Genomic DNA, 20,561 nt, shown 5'->3' with positions numbered 1-20,561 from the left:
TTCTTTTCCTCTGCAGGCTTATCTGCTTACAGAGGATTTTTTTTTTTTTTTTTTTATCCGTGCATGTTGTCCCTGCCCGGACAATCAATAATTTTGTTTATCTATTTACACCTTATCGTCTTATCTATAAGCTAAACTATATTTATACGCTATATTTGGAATCAATATATACAATTATTTACAGAATTACACGGATTTACTAGCACGGTATTCACCTACTCAATTCAGCAAAAAACCGTGCCAAACAAAGTCCGTTTAAATTACGCCTAGTAACTGGATTTAATTACCCCAATACTCTCAATACTCTGACATAAAATTTAGCATTTAGATCTCACCTGCACAACGTAATTACACGGAGCGACACAGTAACACGTCCGATCAGCACGCCGTGCCGGATGAGACTCCAACCTAACCTAACCTAACCTAACCTAACCGTAGAAATCACGGCATCGGCCCGGTTTATGTAAATAAAGCTATCACAGTTCGTATCACATATAAATCTATTGCACAATGATTTGTTCGGTTCTTGTCCTAAAATTATATTTATATCTTTCTCCTGTACGGTTTTAAAAAGCAGGTCATGCGCTGCGCGACATCGGTTCATGTTTACCTGAAAAAACTTGAGAGTCATTGGTGGTAAGCTGGCTCTTCATCGCTCTTATTTCCATAGCTGCCTTGTTGCTCTGTTTGTGTGTCATTTGCTTTCCTTGCAATTGTCAGAGCTCGCCTGAAGGCTTCACACTTAGATGATCCAATTTTATGTCCTCGCTCGTTACAAATCAGGCATCGCTCATCGTTTTTGCATTCCTTTGCCTTGTGTCCTTCCTCCCCACATTTGAGACAAAGGCCAGTTCTGTCTGGTCCTCGGCAGTGCTTTGCTTCGTGGTCGTATGTCCAGCATCTAAAGCATTTTGGTACGTTGATATGTGGGTCTACTTGGCAGATTACTAGTCCAACTCTTATGTTTCTTTTATTAATCAGCTCGTCTGCCAATTTTCTTTCCAGCGTTAGTGTTATTGCTTGATTGTTTTTTCCATATGGTCGTAATTCTCCCATTTTGCAATTTTCTTCCTTTATCGTTCCCACTGTTTCTTCTATTGCAGCTTTAACTTCTTCCTTTTCTGTAGTGCCCTCCATACCCTTTATGTGGATTGTTTTATTTTCTGCTTCTGACCGTCTTAGGTTCACTCTGATTGATTTCGAAGTTTTTTGAATAGCGTCCTGGAGTACCTTGATCTCGTCGTCGTCCTTTTCTGTTCTTATTATTAATTTTCCTTGTCTTGTAGTAGAGATTGATTGTATAAGTTTGCTTGCGTTGTTTGAGCGAATACTTTATTTAATATTTCTTAGTAGGTCGTTATTAATTCCCTCCTCTTCGACAAGTAGTGCGTAAGTTTTTCTTTCCCGTCTGCCTGTAGTTATGTTTTTCTCGTTTTCTATTCCCAATTGTTTTTCGGTTGTATATATGGTTACTTTTGTTTCGGAGCTGTGAAATATAGTTTCAGTCATCTTCCGCATTAAATCCAATTTCATTCCAGTAATGTGGTGCATGGCTATGCCCAATTCGTTTTTGGTTACCTCCTTTAACTTAACGAGGCTTTGCCAGAGTTCTTCTTCCATGCCCGTCACCATAATTTTTATTACTTTCTGTGTTACTTGTTCAGTCCTTGTTTTGGTGATTTGTTCTATAATCTCAAAGTTTTCATGTAGCTCTGACAGTTCGGGAAACCTCTTCCGATACAGTGATTGGATGCTGTATCGCATTTCTCGGTCGTCTTCGTTTACCAGAACTACCTTTACAGTGTCGTGCTTAGAGTCCAGCGGGTTTCCAACTTAGTTCCTAACCTAACCTAACCTAACCTAACCTAACCTAACCTTTTTTTTTTTAAAAGCTTGAGTCAAGTAAAAATCCGTCTCGCCGAAACTTCTATTCGCCCAAGCCTCCACGTCTTTAATAAAAAATTTTGCCCATCCTTGGTACTCATGCCATTTCTGCTGCCAGCTTGTAAATAAATTTTTACGGGCCTCCGCTTTGAACATTTTACCATTTTTATGGATCTCCTCTCTTTCCTTGACTAGGAGTTCTATAGGTGGAACGCCCGCCACCGCCTGAACCGCCGCAGAAGAGATTGTCCGATATGCCGATGTCACACCGATCGCTAGTCTTCTGTTAACCGTCTCCAACATTTTTTGATATTTTTTGTGCTTTAAGGCTTTGGCCTAGACCGGGGCCGCATACAGAATAGTTGAAAGAACTGTGGACATGAGCAGTCGCCTCTTACTTGCTTTAGGGCCACCAATCTTAGGCATAATTCTCATAAGCGCGTTTATTGTTTTATTAGCTTTCAACACCATCTGTTTCACGTGGCAGGTAAGCTTTAGATCCTTGTCTAAATAAACACCCAAATACTTCACCGATGTTTCGCTTGCAATTTCAGATTCCCCAACTAGTAGATTGTACGCCGTCATTGTGCTGCGACCCTCCATAATCAACAACTGGGTCTTTCCACTCGCCACTTTCAAATCCATTCGAGAAAGCCTTTCTACAACTTTATCCGTTGCATATGTCGTTTTGTCCTCCAGTTCAGCCCTAGACTTGTTTCGGTCTCCATTTCCAGAACCTCATCATAGAAGATATTCCACAATGTAGGTCCCAGTATAGAACCCTGAGGGACTCCACAAGTAACCTCAAACTGGTCGCCATGCTGTGTTACAATCCACCTATCACGCAAGTAGGACCTTAAGATGTTCACCAAATAGCCACTTACATTTTTCCTTTCTAGTGCCTTAATAATATTGCTCCAGCGGGCGGTATTGAAGGCATTTTCGATATCAAGAAACACCATAACAGCCAGCTCTCGATGACGTAGAGATTTCTGCCTGATATCCGAGGAGATCTCAGTGACCCTCTCCAGAGCGCTCATTGTGGAGCAGCCCTTAACAAAACCAAATTGATTTTTGTGTAATAATTTTTTCTCTTGTATTTCCTTTTCCAGTCGGCCTCGAATCAGAATTTCAAGCAACTTGCCCGCGGAATCCAACAAACAGATAGGCCTATAGGAGACAGGTAGAGACTAGTGTTTATTAGGCTTCTCAATTAGAATCAGACGCGCTGTTTTCCATATTTTAGGAAAAAGTGAGGTCGCCAAGCAGTCATTGTATACCAGGTGTCCAAGAGCACCCTGGACATAGGAGATTAACATGGGAAAACGGTTTTGATTTTTTTGCGCCTGTACGGTTCATTTAATGGAAAAACGCTTTAGATAAAAGTTGTAGAGCACATTTTCAGCTATCTACTTGTAATTTTTTCAATACCGTAGATTTGACCATTAAGACGAAAAATGGATCTGAAATTCGGAAATTTTAAATCTCCCGCCAAGCGGTCGTTAAGGAAAGTTTATATCCGGTCGTGCTACCAACCTTTCAAAATCATAACAAATCGTTGTCAGTCATTCTGTAATCAAAACATTCAAAACAAGTTTATTTAGTAATAATTTTGAGTTACTACCCATATACTGCGAAGAAAATACAAATAAATCATGATAAAAACACTTTATCAGGAGCCACAGTCCAAAAATCTGGTAAGTTGCGTTCATAACCTCATTCAATGTCTCTACTAAACTTATTTACTTTGTAGTAAAATTCTTTAAGAAAACACTGGTTTTGCTTGCAAATATTTAATGAGGATGACCGAATCACCTATCTCAAGCCTCTTTATAACACTACCAAACGATTTAAAGTGATAAAAACAATAGACTAGGAAGGCCTGCAGATGTTTGAAGATAAGTTGCTTTACTATACAGGAACCACAAAAGAGGGTAAATACTTTCCTCAAAAGTGGTGCAATTTAGTGACCTATGTGACTGATAGTTTTATTGTATCCTTCTGTTTTGTAGTGTTATCAACACACCATAGTGTTTAAGTGGTTTTACATTGTATGATGTTAATAAAAAGGTATTTTTCATAACTGATTGTCAATGTTTTTTCCCATCTCTACAGGGTAAGGTAAGTACTGATATTTAATTAGCTCCATTAGTTAACTTGAACATCATTCACCTACAAGGATACTTGTAAAATGTCTACTAATCAAACATAGTTTATTTGCAAGTAATGTGTAACTCGAGTTCACATTTGATTAGTAAAGGTATGTCCTGTGACATGGTGTATTGAATTAGAAGCAAATTGTTTCTCTTTAGAGACTTTCAATCACTACATTTCACCTACCTTTGCTAATTTGGAACTCCACTATTATCCAAACAAACATTAGGTTAGTAAGACAAAGTTGTTTTTAGCATAGCCTGTATGGTGAAAGGTTCACCCACTCACACTCAATCTGTGGAACAATCACTGTTTATGTGGTAAGACCAGTTTTCTTTGTCACCTATTGTACCTAAGTTTTTCACTTGAAGAAAATGTATACTGTACCTTGAACTGTGAATAAATAATTAATACAAACGTTCAGTGTACAAAGTTTTATTTGGAACAATTGAGTGTGTGGAAAAAAGAACACAATTATAATGTTAATACCTAAACCTAGAATAGAACAGCTCATGTAGATAGCTCAATTGAAAAGTTGGTTTTTCGACAATACCTACCCATATACAAAAAGTTTTGTCACCTGACTGATAATTTGACTGTGTAAGTCCATATTCTCTTCTTAGAAGGGGTTTCTCAGAGGTTTTATAGCCAGTTTAAGATTATTCACATTTCACAGGCACATCAAATTTTGAGATTTAAGTCAGATATCAACACTGAATCATTTTAAGTTTTAGTTGCAACACTGGTGAAGACCCTCGCTGATGATAGTCCATGAGGTTAAGCACATTGAAACTAAATTACACCACTTTTGAAGGAAGTATTTGGCCCCTTTGTTGTTGTCCCTGTACAGTAGGAAACTTATCTTCAAAGATCTTCATTGTCCACTGTTTTCATCACTTTAAATCGTTTAGTAGTGTTATGAAGAGGCTTGAGATAGGTGATTCGGTCATCCTCATTAAATATTTGCAAGCAAAACCAGTGTTTTCTTTAAGAATTTTGCTACAAAGTAAATAAGTTTAATAGAGACATTGAATGAGGTTATGAATGCAACTTACCAGATTTTTGGGCTGTGGCTACTGATAAAGTGTTTTTATCACGATTTATTTGTATTTTCTTCGCAGTATGTGGGTAGTAACTCAAAATTATTACTAAATAAACGTGTTTTGAATGTTTTGATTACAGAATGACTGACAGCGATTTGTTATGATTTTGAAAGGTTGGTAGCACGGCCGGATATAAACTTTCCTTAACGACCGCTTGGCGGGAGATTTAAAATTTCCGAATTTTAGATCCGTTTTTTGTCTTAATGGTCAAATCTACGGTATTGAAAAAATTACGAGTTGATAGCCGAAAATGTGCTCTACAACTTTTATCTAAAGCGTTTTTCCATTAATTGAACCGTACAGGCGCAAAAAATTCAAAACCATTTACCCATGTTAATCTCCTATGTCCAGGGTGCTCTTGGACACCTGGTATATTCAAAACTGTTTCTTGATTTGACTTGACGCAGGACAGTAAGATTTCAGGGGTGAGCATATCCGGTCCAGGGGCCTTTCTTGGTTTGAGCCGGCCGAGGGCCTCATCGACTATTTCTTTTGGAAGCGTATTCACCTTCCTCAATCGCAGGCGCTCGACCACTATCTGATAGGCCTTTCCCCAGACGTCATCGTCAAGTTCCTTGCATAGATCAGCCCATCTTTGGGACTTGCTTTTCCTAATTTCCCTCTGTAGATCCTTCCTTGCTTGTTTCAGGTTTTCCTTTGCTTCTTTCACCATATCGTCAGAGATGTTCGTTCTAGTCCGAAGGCGCGTGAGAGTTCTACGTACTTTAACACATTTTTTTCTTTTTTCAGAGATGATGTCGTTCCACCAGTACACAGGTAAGTGAGGATGGCGTGGTCGGTTTTTTTTTAAAGCATTTGTCACAGGCTTCCTTGAGAATACTGACAAAAACCTCCGGGCCGACCCAACTCGTGTTATTGAGAAGAGTGCAGACGGTTTCCTGAAATACTTTCAAGCGCTTTTGAGGTACCACCCAAGATGCTCCAGGGAGGCCTCCTATAGCCGGCTCTGGTAAGTTGACACTTATTTGGAAGGTTATGGTATGATGATCGCTCAAATTTTCGTAGTCTTCAAGTACTGTCCAATTATTTAATTTTTTGCTAACGTTAGTAGTTGTCACAGTGAAATCAATTAGCGAAGTTCCCTGCGCGCCAGAAAAAGTTGGCGTATTTCCTGTGTTGATCACTATTAGGCCTCTTGACGAGATCCAGTCCTCTAGAATGCCTCCTCTACGGTTTGTATCCACCGATCCAAAGATGTTTGACTTGGCATTTAAATCTCCGCCCAGAATGATATCCTTATTAGTTGTTTGAAAAACGTTATCCATGTTATTAATTAGAGTATTGAAAGATTCCAGGTCCGAGTTCGGTGAGAAGTAGCAGGATCCCACCACAAACTCGGGTAGTTCGACAAAGACAAAACCGCTACCTCTAATGGTGTAAGTATATTCTTATGTTTATATATATTAATAAAACAATCCATATCAGAGTCCCAGAAATCAATATTACTTGATTTTTTATTAGGCTCCTGACCGATTACTATATCAATGCACTTCTCTCTGGTATGTTTTGTTAAAAGGTCATGTGACGCCCTTGACCGGTTCATGTTTTGTTGTAGGACTAACAATTTTTATGGATTCATTTCTTAATTCTATATAAGTGTAGATAAGAGTGTAAGATGTATAGGTAAGTACTTTTTTTTTCTTTTTTTTTTTTTTTTTTTTTTATAACTGATTACCGATATTGTCTGTAGCCTGATATACAGGGTGTCTCAGTTTTAAGTGCCCAAACTTTAATGTCGGATAGTACGTCGAAAAATAACAACACTTTGCTATATAAACCTATATCCAATAGGGCGTCGTTACTGATATACAGGGTGTTAAAGTTTTTTAAAAAAATTGCTTATTTGAGAATTTCTCGAAAACCGTTGGAGATATTGTAATGAAATTTTTGTGTGAATATCTCCTGTTCAAAACGTCTTCAATGAAATAAAAAATTGAACTGTGACGCAACCAGTGTCGTACTTACCGACGTACGCCTAGGTACTTTGGATAAAAAAAATGTTACGCCACTGCCTTTTTGGAAATTAAAATTTGTTTTTGAGATGACTGTTTAATTTGGGAGACAAAAGTCCTCTTGTGTTTTTTCGGATTGACGCACCATTTCAGAGTAAAAAAAGGAAAGGTGACATCATTGCATGTCTTAATTACATGGATTAATTAAATTTTATCGTTTGGATGACTTCCCATTCTGGTTGGTGACAAATGTCGAACTGACAGCACATTATAATAACGTTCAATTTCAACACTTTAAAGTTTGTTTAGTTCTTTTTTTAAAATGCCACACTTATTTACTAATGCCGAGTACGCTGACATACATTTTATTTATGGATACTGCAACGGAAACACTAACGAAGCGTGCCGAGAATATGCTAGACGATTTCCAAATCGAAGGTGTCCAAATAAAAAGGTTTTTATGAAGGTTCATCACTTGTTGAGAGAGTTTGGATTACGCAAAAACCCAGATAGACCTAGAAGACCACATGGAAGATTTGAGGCAAACATTTTAGAAGTGTTCGATAACAACCCCACAGAAAGTTGCAGAAATGCCGCTAAGCAATTACGAGCGCGCAATATTCCAGTCTCAAAGGATGTAGTCCATCGAACCTTACGAAAGAATGGAAGAAGACCTTACCATTTGCAGCCAGTGCAATATTTAATGCAAGAAGATGGACCGAGGCGTAGAGAATATTGCAGTTGGCTGTTGAGATCAATCCAAATTGATCATTTGTTTTTGCGTAAAATTTTATTCACTGACGAAGCCACATTTACCAGAAGAGGTGTTGTGAACTTTCATAACTTGCACGTTTGGGGGAATGTAAATCCTCATCAAGTCAGACCCCGAACTTTTCAACAAGAATTTAGTGTTAACGTTTGGATAGGTGTGATAGGTAACCATTTAATTGGTCCCCATTTTTTACCTCCTTGCCTGAATTCTCACCTCTTTCTTCAATTCTTGGAAAATGACTTGGGTAATTATTTAGAAGACGTTCCACTCAACGTGAGACAGCAAATGTGGTTTCAAATGGACGGCGCACCTGCTCATTACGGAGTAAATGTTCGACGCTGGTGTGATTTGCACTTTCGGGAGCGCTGGATAGGTCGTGTAAATAATGCACATAACCATGATTATGTTCCTGGTACAGGTCCAGCCGCTTGGCCCCCAAGGTCACCCGACCTGACAGTTTTAGATTTTTTTATATGGGGCTTTCTCAAAGACAAGGTGTATTCCACTCCAGTTCACACCGAACTGGAATTAGTAGGTAGGATTGAAGCAGCCTGTGAAATTCTTCGCAATAATCCCCATCAAATATCTGCAGCGGTCAATTCTACACGTCGTAGGTGTCAAATATGCATTGAGTCTGATGGTTTCCATTTTGAACAACTATTGTAAACTTCGTCACAGATTAATTACCATTTGCGCGAACGTTTTAACGGGAACTAGTTAAGAGTTAAGTATTTTGACTGAGACAAAGAGCCATAAGAATTGTCACAGTCAAAACTTAACGTAAGCTTTCCCTAAAGTATCTCTGTCCAAAAGGCACTAAATAACTTTTAATTTGTTAAGTTTTATTTAATTTGTTTCCTAATTTAAGTTATGTGATAATAATAAATTTTTATACCATTATAACCTTTCCTTTTTTTACTCTGAAATGGTGCGTCAATCCGAAAAAACACAAGAGGACTTTTGTCTCCCAAATTAAACAGTCATCTCAAAAACAAATTTTAATTTCCAAAAAGGCAGTGGCGTAACATTTTTTTTATCCAAAGTACCTAGGCGTACGTCGGTAAGTACGACACTGGTTGCGTCACAGTTCAATTTTTTATTTCATTGAAGACGTTTTGAACAGGAGATATTCACACAAAAATTTCATTACAATATCTCCAACGGTTTTCGAGAAATTCTCAAATAAGCAATTTTTTTAAAAAACTTTAACACCCTGTATATCAGTAACGACGCCCTATTGGATATAGGTTTATATAGCAAAGTGTTGTTATTTTTCGACGTACTATCCGACATTAAAGTTTGGGCACTTAAAACTGAGACACCCTGTATATTTGTTCCTGTTGACCTGCTCGTTGCCTTGTTCTGATCGCTTCGTAATACTTGCATACCCGGTAGTAACTGTTTCTTCCTAGCATATGATAGAGACCGTTTGAAAGCTTTACATCTTCCGTCCCCAGCCTTATGCCCTTCTGTATTACATAACGGACAGAATTCGGGGTTTTTACATTCGTTTATAGAATGACCTTCCTTAGAGCATTTGAAGCATAGCTTGCTTCTATCCGTCTTGTTGCACTTCTCTGCCTTATGTCCAAACTCCCAGCACAGCCTACATCTTTCCATTGGGATCCTCTTCTCCAGATAGCAGCGACTAAAACCGATTATAATAAATCTACTTGCCAGTAGTTTTACTGCGTCTGTTTCGTTCAAGGTCAAGGTGACTGCTTGTCTATTATTTGACTAAGGTCTTAAGTCACTAAGTTTGAAGTACTTTTCTCGTAAACCGCTCACTTCGTTTTCTAGCGCCGCTATAACTTCCTCTTTGCTTGTATCTTCATCCATGCCTCTTATGTGAATCGTTACCATCTTTTCATCACTGATCCGCGATATTTTTTCCATGCCCAATTTTTGGCTTCCCTTAAGTGCACTATGGACGCTCATAACTGTACTTTCAGTTTTATTCATTGTTATAAGTAGTTTTCCCTCCCTTGTACTTCTAATTCCTAGTATTCCATCTTTAATATCTTTTCTTTTAATATCTGTTTAACGTTTTTTAGGGTGTTTTGGTATGAATCCTGTTCGCATCCGACCACCAGGGCGTACGTCTTTCTTTCTTTTTTGGTCCTTGTGTCTTTGTTCATGCTTATCACCGCAGAGGTATCAGAATTGTGAAAAACGCTCTCCACTAACTTTCTCATTCGATCGTTGTCAATACTCTCTGGAGTGTTTATAGTTATATTTGGAAATTGTTCCACTTCCTGTTTGGTCTTCACTAAATTCGTAAAGAAAGTGTCTTCATTGCCGTCATAACGAATCTGTACCGTTTTTTTGGCCACCGGTATGTTACAGCTACCTGTTTTGATTGTATAGCTTTGCTCGACGACTGCAAAATCGTCTGTCACTGCCGAAAGTTCCGGGTAAGTATCTTGGTATGTTTTGACAAGTTTCTGACTTTCGGTAGAAATTTTGGATTCAATGACTATTACTCTGACTGTATCGTTTTTTATGTTTTCCAGGGCTGCTGTAGTGACCTCCGTGTTGGTGAACACCTCTTCACTCCAGTTCAAATCCGCTATGCGCTGAAAGTCTGAGTAAGTTTCAGCTGCATCAAATAAGGTAAGTATGTCTTCGGAACATTTGTTTTCGAGATATGAGTTTTCCGTCTGTGTATCAGAATCTACCATCTTAGGTTTGCTCAACACTGCGCCACTGTTTATTATATCCAGAGCACCTGTTGCCTTTAGGTTTACCATTTGTCGTCTAATATTAACTGATATAGCTTTAATTTCGCGCTTAGTGTTTTTATCAATTTGTTCGTCGAGCTGCCCGCAGAGTTTGATGGTCTCTTCAATAGCCCTTGCAAACTTTTTTAAAGCTTCTTTAGCTTCTTTGCTTTCTTGGCTGCCGGAGCTCGAGCCTAGATCTCTCTTATCTTCATCCTCAAAGGCTGCCGTATACCTTCTTTTCTTCATGGCCATCTCAGATCCATCGAGGTTATCCTCTTCCACATGATTTTGTTGACTATCCATTTTAAATGGTGATATATCACCCACGCTGAGGCTTCGCGTATTTTTTGGGGGAGTTCTAGAAAGTCCTCGCAAAACAAAACAGGGAGGGATAACCCCTGAAGTTGACTTCATCTGTCCTGAGGCTCCTAAGGTATCTTGATTGTCTTTGGTTTGTTTAGAGTGGGTTTGGCCCCCCCCAGAATCCGTGGGGCCGGTACCGACAACCGGGGCTTTCACCCGATCTGAATCAGCAGCAGGATTGGCACCTGCCTGGGGTAATTGTTTTGAAGCATCACTCATTATTTTGGTTTAGTTGGTTTCCTTCCAGTGCGTTTTATAGCTTCCGCCAGCTTTTAGGATTAGAAATGGATTCAAGAGGATACTCCTTCGCCCTCGGTTGCCCTAATACCGTCGGAGTCGGAACATCATGGATTGCCTCGCGGCTTGAGGATGGGAGAAGGTATGTAGGGAAAATCATACTTTGGGCGTAAGTATAATTTCAGCTAAGGTACCTCGAGCTTGCCAGGCCCGTACCGACAGTGTCGGCCGCTGCGAGTCCGCTAATGGATGGGCTTCCCCCCATCCTTGCATCCCTTCAGCGCGCAACACACCTTGAGAATTGGGAGGCGTTATAGTGGCCTCACCACGCGATCCTGGGATCAAACCTGAGGCCGAGTCTTCTGCTCCAAACGCGCGGGTTTTAAGCCGCGGTCTTCACATATCCCCCAGCAGGCCGGTTTTCCGAAGAAATTCCGACCATTTCCCAGGTGTATGAGCTGTCCTTGGCTTCGGTCCCCATCCCCGTCCCGTCGGGCCCGAGGAAAGAGACCTACTATGCCTCCCCACCAACGTCAAGGTCACACAGCTCCTTGGGGAGGAACCTTTTTTTTTTTTTTTTTTTTTTTTTTTTTGCTATAGCGGATTAGGAATGCTGTTTACGCACTAACCCCAGGCCATTGATGTTTTGCTGGTAAGTCGGCCTGGGAGTGTGGGGCTCCAGTCCTGCTCTAGCAGCTAATACCCACTAAACCCATCCCGCTCTTCACCCTCTGTCCTCCCCGGGACCGTCGGTAGACATTTCTTCAGGGAGGGGGTGGTATGTCTTTCCTGTAAGCTCTTCACCTAGTCTTTGAGCAATCCTTTTTCATCCATTAACTTTTGGTTCATGATTTTGTTTATAAACTCTTTTATTATTGTCCACGTCTCCTGGTTTCTAAGCAGAATCGTTCCAATGTTTGCTCGGTCGATATTTGTACCCACTTTTAGGTCCATCCTCAACCGGTTTTCTTCCCACCTTGGGCATTCAAAAAGTGTATGCTCCGTAGTGTCGTTGTCATCGCCACAGTACCAGCATTTAGGTGTAGATCTCTTCCCTATTCTATAGAGAAATGATCCGAAACAGCCGTGGCCTGTTACTACCTGCGAGAAAGTATGGTCCGTTTCCGCCCACTCCTTTTGTATCCAGTCTCGTAGATCCGGTAAGTAGGTTTTTGCGTGTCCATGATAGTTTTGCCAGATTGTGTGCCATTTCTCGATCATTTCCTGTTTGAGTTGGTTCTTTTCTTTGACTTTTTTGTGTACTTCAATTCGTTCTTCAACCATTAGTTTCACAGGGGGAATCTTTGCCAGCACCAGGATTGCCGCCGTCGGAGATGTCCTATATGCCCCTGTTACCATTAGAGCAAGTTTCCTGTTTATAGTTTCCATTGTATTTTCATGTGCTTTATATTTCATCACCTCACCCCATATCGTGGCTCCATACAGCATAACCGAGTGCACTGCAGACACCAGCATCCTTTTTTTAGCGGTTCTAGGTCCTTCCCTGTTTAAGGTGAGTCTGCCAAGGTACCGTATCATGTCTTGGGTTTTCTTCTTGACGTTGTTGACGTGCGAATGAAAATGCCAGTTGTTGTTTATTGTTATTCCCATGTATTTTGCGGCTTTTTCTATCTTCACCACTGTATCGTCGATTTTTATTTCCATCTCCAAGCATCTCCGCCACCCGCGCAGCACGGTAGCCTCTGTTTTTTGTTTTGCCAGGTCGAGTCCCATTTCGCCAAGCTTTACTCTTAATTCAGTCAAAATATACGTTGCCGTTTCTTCCAGCGTTTGACTATTTCTGCCGCTTATAACCACCGCCAAATCGTCGGCATATGCCACAATTTTAATGCTCTTTTCGTTTGTTGTTCTGATGATCTTATCGTAGAAAATATTCCACAAGGTCGGACCCAGTACCGATCCCTGTGGGACGCCGCAAGTCATGTTGAATGACTGTCCAGAAGGCAGTAGGATTTTGCGGTTTGTTAGGTACTCCTGACATAAGTTGACGAGGTATTCGCTAAGGTTAGCTTTCTTTAAGGAATGTACAATTTGAGTCCATGGAGCTGAATTGAATGCGTTGCGCACGTCCAGAGTCACGATAACACAACACTCTTGGTTTTTGTATGAACGAGTTTTAATATTCTCTACCACTTCTTGCACGCTTTGTAGTGCATCCAGGCTGCTTTTTCCTTTCTGAAATCCAAATTGATTAGCGTGTATTGTTCCATTTCGCTCAAGTTCTGTCTGTAGTCTTACATTTATTAATTTCTCGAGTACTTTTCCTAAAGTATCCATGATGCAGATTGGTCTATATGATTTTTCCTCGTCATTTTTTCTGGGTTTTTCAAGGAGAACCAGTCTCGAGATTTTCCAAGTATCTGGGAATGTGGCGTCCAATAAGTGTTTGTTCATTACTGATGTTATTGCTGTCAAATATTTTTCCTTCACCACCTTAAGAATCTCAGGAGTAATACAGTCTGGTCCCGGTGCCTTTTTATTCTTTAGATCTTTGATTATCCTGTCTACTTCTTCTTTGTTTGTTGCCTGGTCTTCAACTACTTTACTTGGCAGTCGCGTCCATTTCATTCGCTTCTCAGCACATGGAAACAATTTTCTAACCTGCAGTAGTGTTTCTTCGTTAGTGATTGGGACGGTGTTTATTTGGCGGAGTTTTTTTGACGCTATTTTATATCCTCGTCCCCAGATATCTTCGTCGAGTTCGGCACAGAGTTCCTTCCAGCACCGCTCCTTCCCTTTCCTAATAAGGGTTTTAAGTTCCTTCCTTGTGTCTTTCATTTTATCCTTCGCCAAAGCCATTAGATTTTCCGGAATACGTTTACTCATTGCCCTGGAAAAGGCTCTCCTTGCTTTATGACTTTCCTTTCTCTTAACCTCAATTTCTTTGCTCCACCAATATACAGGTTTGTATTTAGTATTTAATTCTTTCTTTTGTTTCAGATACTTGTCGCAACAAGATGAGATGCTCTCCACTAGCTCATGAGCCTCCGTCATAGCAGTAGGTATTTTTTCCCGCTCCAGACCAACAGCCAGCCTTTCTTTTCCAGTCGGTGTTAATATCCATCCTTTAGGTAAGTTGTCGGGCTCTATTGTTTTTTGTTGTTGTTGTTTTACATTAAACGTTATGTAACTGTGTTCACTGCCGCTGTCTATTGCATGCAATACCTCCCATTCAGCGATGCAGGAAAAAACACGGTCTGATACCAGTGTTAAGTCTATCAGTGATGATCCGTTTGCGTTTGAGAATGTTATTTTACCGTCATTTAGACAAACAAGGCCATTACTCAAGATGATTTCCTCTAATTTGTCTCCTCTCCCGTCTGTTTTTAGTGATCCACACATCCCGCTTTTTGCGTTAAAGTCTCCCCCGACGACTACTGGGCTGCTTGATACTCTGATTATGTTTTCTAAATCCTCTAGAAAGGTTTCAAATTCTTCAATTGTTTTATTAGGTGAGAAGTAGCAGGAGATGTATAATGTCCCCTTTATTTCGACCCCCACGATGCCGTTCCTAATGATTTTGTGAGTGATGTTTTTGTTGTTTTTTGGTATCCATATGAAACAGTTTTTTAGTTTGTCTACAATTGCCGCGGTAGGTATTCTCTTGCCAGGCTCTTGTCCCAGGACGATGGGGAGGAACCTAACCTAACCTAACCTAACCTAACCTAACCGGGACGGAGCTGTTTGTTCGTTTTCCCTGGTGTTCTGCTGTTTTCTGCCTTAGGTACCTGTCACCAGTCTCTGGACTCCATTTCCTACCTGGAAATCAGCGGTGGCCACTACTGACTACTGGGGAGAGGATACTGGAGGTTCCAGGACCGAAACATCGTCTTTAAGAACTGGTAAGGGCAGTTAGAGACAGTTTGGCACTGGGAAAACTTTTCCTGTTTTTTTTTTTGTTTTAAATTCAACTTCAATTTTGTTTTCTTTTATAATTCCTTCAATAATTTGGGTCTCGGCAATTTTGTAAATTTTATTAATATTTGTAAATTGTAGGTATTGTAGATTTTTTGTAATATACACGTGTACATACAACTAACGGTTTGTTTGATTTCCTGCAGAATATTCAAGTGTGTTCATTTATAGCTAATTATGAACTCATGCAATTAATCCACGACCTTGAGCAATCTAATTTAAAAATGTTGAAATCTCATTAACGTGAGGTTTCATCATAACAAAGTACAGATAACAAGCGCAATGTAATTAAAGTGGCACCCGAAAAGGAAGCCGTTCACGCTTCAAGGGCTTCCTAATGTATTTCGGCCGCTTCAGTTGTAGGTAAACTCGAGATGGCGCTAATTCAGCTCGTCTATGCAGACTAGTTGCCAACTTTTGCAGTATTTCCTATAATCCGCTTTCTTTTGCTATTCCATCTGAACTGCGTTAAGAAAGCTTGATTTTTCAAATAAATTTGATTTAAATTACTCGTATTTTGAAAACTAAACAAGATAAGAATTTCTGGTTTGAGGTATCGATAATAAAGATTCTATTAAGTCACAGGAGTCTTTTTTAACCTCAAAACAGAATCCTGAAAGTCGCGTGACCGTATTTTAATTTTAAACTGATATACAGGGGTGGGCATAAGTCACCTGGCAAATTTGCAAAAATTCAAGAAATTTTATAAAACGGAAACACAAGTTTAAGAAACGTTCGTTTTATTTCATTATAACACAAAAATATTTATAATAGGTGTTGAAAATGGTCACCGTTCATCTCGATACACTTCAAATAACGTTTTTCGATCGAATTAACAATACGGGCGAGCATCGCGAGGTCTTCATTGATGATATCGAACTCGACTGTTATCCAAAGTTTGAGATCTTCGACATTTGCTATCGGATGCGTATAAACCCGGTTCTTCATTAGGCCCCAAATTGAAAAGTCCATCGCTGTGATTTCCGGAGACCTTGGGGGCCAACCAATGCAACCACCTCTACCAATCCATCCTGGGAAGTGCTCGTTGAGGAAAGCGCGAACCTCCAAGCTGAAATGCGGCGGGGCGCCATCCTGCTGCAAAATTATGTTCCGTCCTTCGAATCTGTCGTTCTCATCCAAGGTGACGCGTAATTCTTGTAAAAGCTCCAAGTAAGTTTCCGAATTAACGGACACGTCGAAGAAATAGGGGCCAACTATCCCTCGATAATTCATTCCGGCCCAAACCATAACTCCAGGAGAATTCACTTCCTTTTCGAGGATCTCATGAGGATGAGCATCGGCCCAATAAACGCAGTTATGCCTATTTACCCTGCCATCAACCTTAAATTGTGCTTCATCACTCCACAAGATTTGTCTTGTTTGAAAGGTGTTTAAAAGGATCGGCTGCTTTCATAATTAGGTACCACTCGCAGAATTCCATGCGCGGCAGATGGTCTCGCGGTTTTAGCTGCTGCAGCAAATGAGGACGATAACAGTGCAAACCGATATCTTCCATGATTCTACGAAGTGTACGAGATGGTATTTCAAGCACCAACGATGTCCGTTTGGCAGAGCGGCGAGGATTTTCGACGAAACTTTGCGCTACCATCATGCTATTCTGTTCAGTGCGCACCGAACGTGGACGCCCAATACGCTCTTTGCATCTTCAACACTACCGGTCCTTTCAAACTTTTTGGCTAATTCAACCATGTAATTGCGGTTTGGGAAATGTGTATCAGGCCACTTTTCTCTAAAACCCTCTTCAATAGCTCCATAATCGCGATCCAGACAATAAAACTGTTTCAACAAAAACACACGCTGTTGTAATGAAAACTTGACTCGAACGTTTTGTGCCATTTTACTCAAAAATTACAATCTAACAACGCAAAAAACCGGTTTGATCTGTCTTGCTTGAGGTCGACAAGCATACTAACTTATGCCCACCCGGCCGCGTTGCTACGCGCACCTGAAATCCGAGCGAGAGTGGTGGGTCTGACGCATGAACTGTTTTCAAGGCTGCCAGGTGACTTATGCCCACCCCTGTACTAAAGGCGTATTTTGGCGGCAGTATTAACCTGAGTTTTAAGTTGTAGTAACATAGGATATCTTTTTTCATCAAAATGAGTTAAAATGAGACAGTCATTGTAAACACTAGTAAACACTGACGCCAAAATACGTCTTAAATCACGTATCTAGATGTAAGGTTAAACGTTAAAATGTCATTTCTAACGTGACGTGACAGTTTTTATGTTTTAGACTATTTTTTTTTCAAATCGCGTGACTTTTTTAACGTTAAAAATTAGTTTTATAATGTCACATGACAGGTTTGAATGTCAAAATGTTATTTAAAGGATCACATGCTCGTTTTCCGGTTTAGACTGGTATTTTTAAAGACACACGTTACTCTCTTTATAATGCATTTTCAATTAAAAACGTGTTTACGTCAAACCGGAATCCTAAAGGTAACGTGACTGTTTTAGATGCTACAAATATTATTCGAAGAGTTGCGTGACTCTTTTTACAGTTCATAAAGTCGCATGACGATTTTCAATACTTAAATTTTATTTTTAAAGGTCACGTGACTCTTATTATTATTTAATGCCAAAACAGAACCCTGAAGATCACGTGACTGTAAATGACAAAATTCGGACAAAATATTATTTGACGGGTCACGTGACTATTTTCAATAATTAAATTTAATAATTTTAAAGATTACGTGACCGTTTTTTAGTTTTAAACTCATGTGACTGTTTTAAGATTAAACATGAAATTCATAATGTATTAAGTATAAAATAACCCTTGATGAATATTAAAAATAAACTAATAACAAATAACTAAACTAAAAATACAACGAAATGAAACTCAATAATTAAAGAAAACACCCACAAAATCTGTTATTTTTTGTCTAGAAACAAAACAAAAAATGTGATTTGTTAACGACAACGCCGCATTAAAACTGATGATTTCCAAAAGTGAAACGATCCGAATTGCTGCGTCTGGCTTTAAAATTACGCAATATGCGTTTAGTGGTGCCATCTCACGTTGCTTACTTAAATTAATTTTCAGTTCCATTGCCACTGTTTGTCTATACTTATCATTAAGTTTATGCTTATATGTTGTAAATTGTAAACATAGTTCTGAAATAGATTATTATTATTATTACTATTACTTTGAATCTGCATTCAAGCCTATTAATAACTTCGTCTCTTGAAGGGTCTTAACAGTTAATTTATATAAAACCATGGACAACGGCTGTATCCGCCGGGTTCACCGGAGTTTTACTTGCATAAAAATATTATGAATCGGGAGCTACAAGATCTCTGCGAATGGTTGTGTCAAAATAGATTGAAACTAAATACTGCAAAAACGAAATGTATGGTTGTTCGTTCAAAACGGAATTGCAAGATATATAAAGATCTAGGTTTAACATTATACAGTGTGGTCCAAATTGGTGATGCTTGTATGGGGATATCCGTCATCGTAAGAGATCAAGGATCGGTTAAATGGGAAAAGTTTTAGGGAATTTAATGCCAAATTCATACCCGGTTTTGAAATTAGATTATCATTTGCCGTTTTCCGGGAAATTGGGAAAACGTGAAACACTGCATTTTTAGTTGTGTGCAACATCTGGTGACATCTGTACTCAACTCTATGAGTTAGAAAGTACAGATGGCGTTCCAAAATCTAGGAACAGCACCATTAATGCCGCATCATTCGGTAAACACCGATCTGATTGGTTGAAAATGGTGAGGTTTTGTTTTTTGTTTATCAATCCCAATCCTCTGACCGGTTTCGCCGTATTACGGCTCATCAGAGAGGCTATAGGGCTTGATAACCAAAAAACAAAACCTTCGTTCCAGTATAGTCAACTGGATGCCAGAAATGATAGTTGTGTGCAACATCTGGTGACATCTGTACTCAACTCTATGAAAAAAAAAAAAAACAAAAAAAAAAGGAAAAAAAAAAAAAAAAAAACAAAACAAAACCTCACCATTTTCAACCAATCAGATCGGTGTTTACCGAATGATGCGGCATTAATGGTGCTGTTCCTAGATTTTGGAACGCCATCTGTACTTTCTAACTCATAGAGTTGAGTACAGATGTCACCAGATGTTGCACACAACTATCATTTCTGGCATCCAGTTGACTATACTGGAACGAAGGTTTTGTTTTTTGGTTATCAAGCCCTATAGCCTCTCTGATGAGCCGTAATACGGCGAAACCGGTCAGAGGATTGGGATTGATAAACAAAAAACAAAACCTCACCATTTTCAACTGCATTTTTAACTTTGCCTTATAGTCCTTAACGAAGATAAAAATATTTTTGAAAATGTTACCTTATTAGGGCACTTTTTGACGCAGAATGCGATGGTGTAACTAGGGTTTTTTCGACGTATGACTGCTTCTCTTTCGGTCTTGGCCAAACGGCTGGTGTACAATACGATAATTTTACCACATTTTGATTATTGTTCTTCCTTACTGATTGCTTGTACCAAGGGAGAAATTATGAGATTGCAACTCCAACAGAACAAGGCAATAAGAATTATACTCGGGTGTAACATACGGCCATGCATTGAGAAAGCTAATCTTGTAATTGTTTTTAAAGTGGAACGTGGATTGATGCCTCAGTACTTGGGAAAGTTTCTGGAGCATAGGTCAGGGTTTCATGACTACAATATAAGATCAGGGACGAATTATAATATTGAAACCGTTCGATCAACCTTGTTGCAGAAATCATTGTTCTATGAGGGCTTACAAATGTACAACTCACTTCCAAATGTTGTTAAATTCTCAAGTAGTTTGCGCGAGTTTAAATTTGGATTATGTAATTATTTAATTAGTAAAGTATGAAGAGTTTGGAGACTGCAGTGGTGCTCTTCCTCATCAGGGTTGTGGGGTTTTGGGAAAAACACTCTGAACAATTTTCACTTCGTTTTTATTACGGTTTAAAATCAAAAACTTAAAGATGGCAGGCAATCTGTTTGTTTAGCGACCTCGCCACCGCGAGGTTTCTACGCGAATCCTCTACCGTCCGCCGCACGCCGTCCTTGTTTTTTAACGTTTACGCGCACTGTTGCCACGTTGCGTGAATACCGAACACCGAACCACCTCAAGACCTTGGTGTTCATTTGTGTATAATATATTGTAATACAATATGCTGTTTTGAGTGTAATAGCCAGGTGCTAAATGAATAAATATATAATACTAGTTCTAAGGATATTTTAAAAATCTTTAAGAGATTATTATTCAAATGTACATAGATAAATCATTTAATTATAGTTGTTTTTTGTGGATTTATTTAATTTGGATGGGTTATTATATTTAAGTAAAGTTAACTTATGTAAAATAATTTGTAGTAGTAGCGATTTTGCTAAATAAACATAAACAAGAACAAATATTGTGCACCCGAGCACCC

At 39.3% G+C, this 20,561-nt stretch overlaps 2 long non-coding RNA genes across 2 annotated transcripts in view; one reads left to right on the top strand and one right to left on the bottom strand.

The window, feature by feature from the left end:
* LOC145735654 (uncharacterized) overlaps positions 1–20,561 on the top strand; it is a 262,556-nt gene that overhangs the window by 227,498 nt on the left and 14,497 nt on the right. The window lies entirely within an intron of this gene.
* LOC145735316 (uncharacterized) lies at positions 4,458–5,455 on the bottom strand. The gene is made up of 2 exons (XR_014179642.1): positions 5,094–5,455; positions 4,458–5,037 (listed from the first exon to the last, which is right to left on the bottom strand). It is a non-coding gene; the product is annotated as an uncharacterized LOC145735316 (long non-coding RNA).

This window comes from Ips typographus, linkage group LG11 (genome assembly GCF_016097725.1).
Source record: "Ips typographus isolate SLU linkage group LG11, UJ_Ityp_2.0, whole genome shotgun sequence".
NCBI classification, from domain to species: domain Eukaryota; kingdom Metazoa; phylum Arthropoda; class Insecta; order Coleoptera; family Curculionidae; genus Ips; species Ips typographus.
Note: the sequence above shows the minus strand (reverse complement) of the source record. Positions and strands in the feature narration are given on the sequence as shown.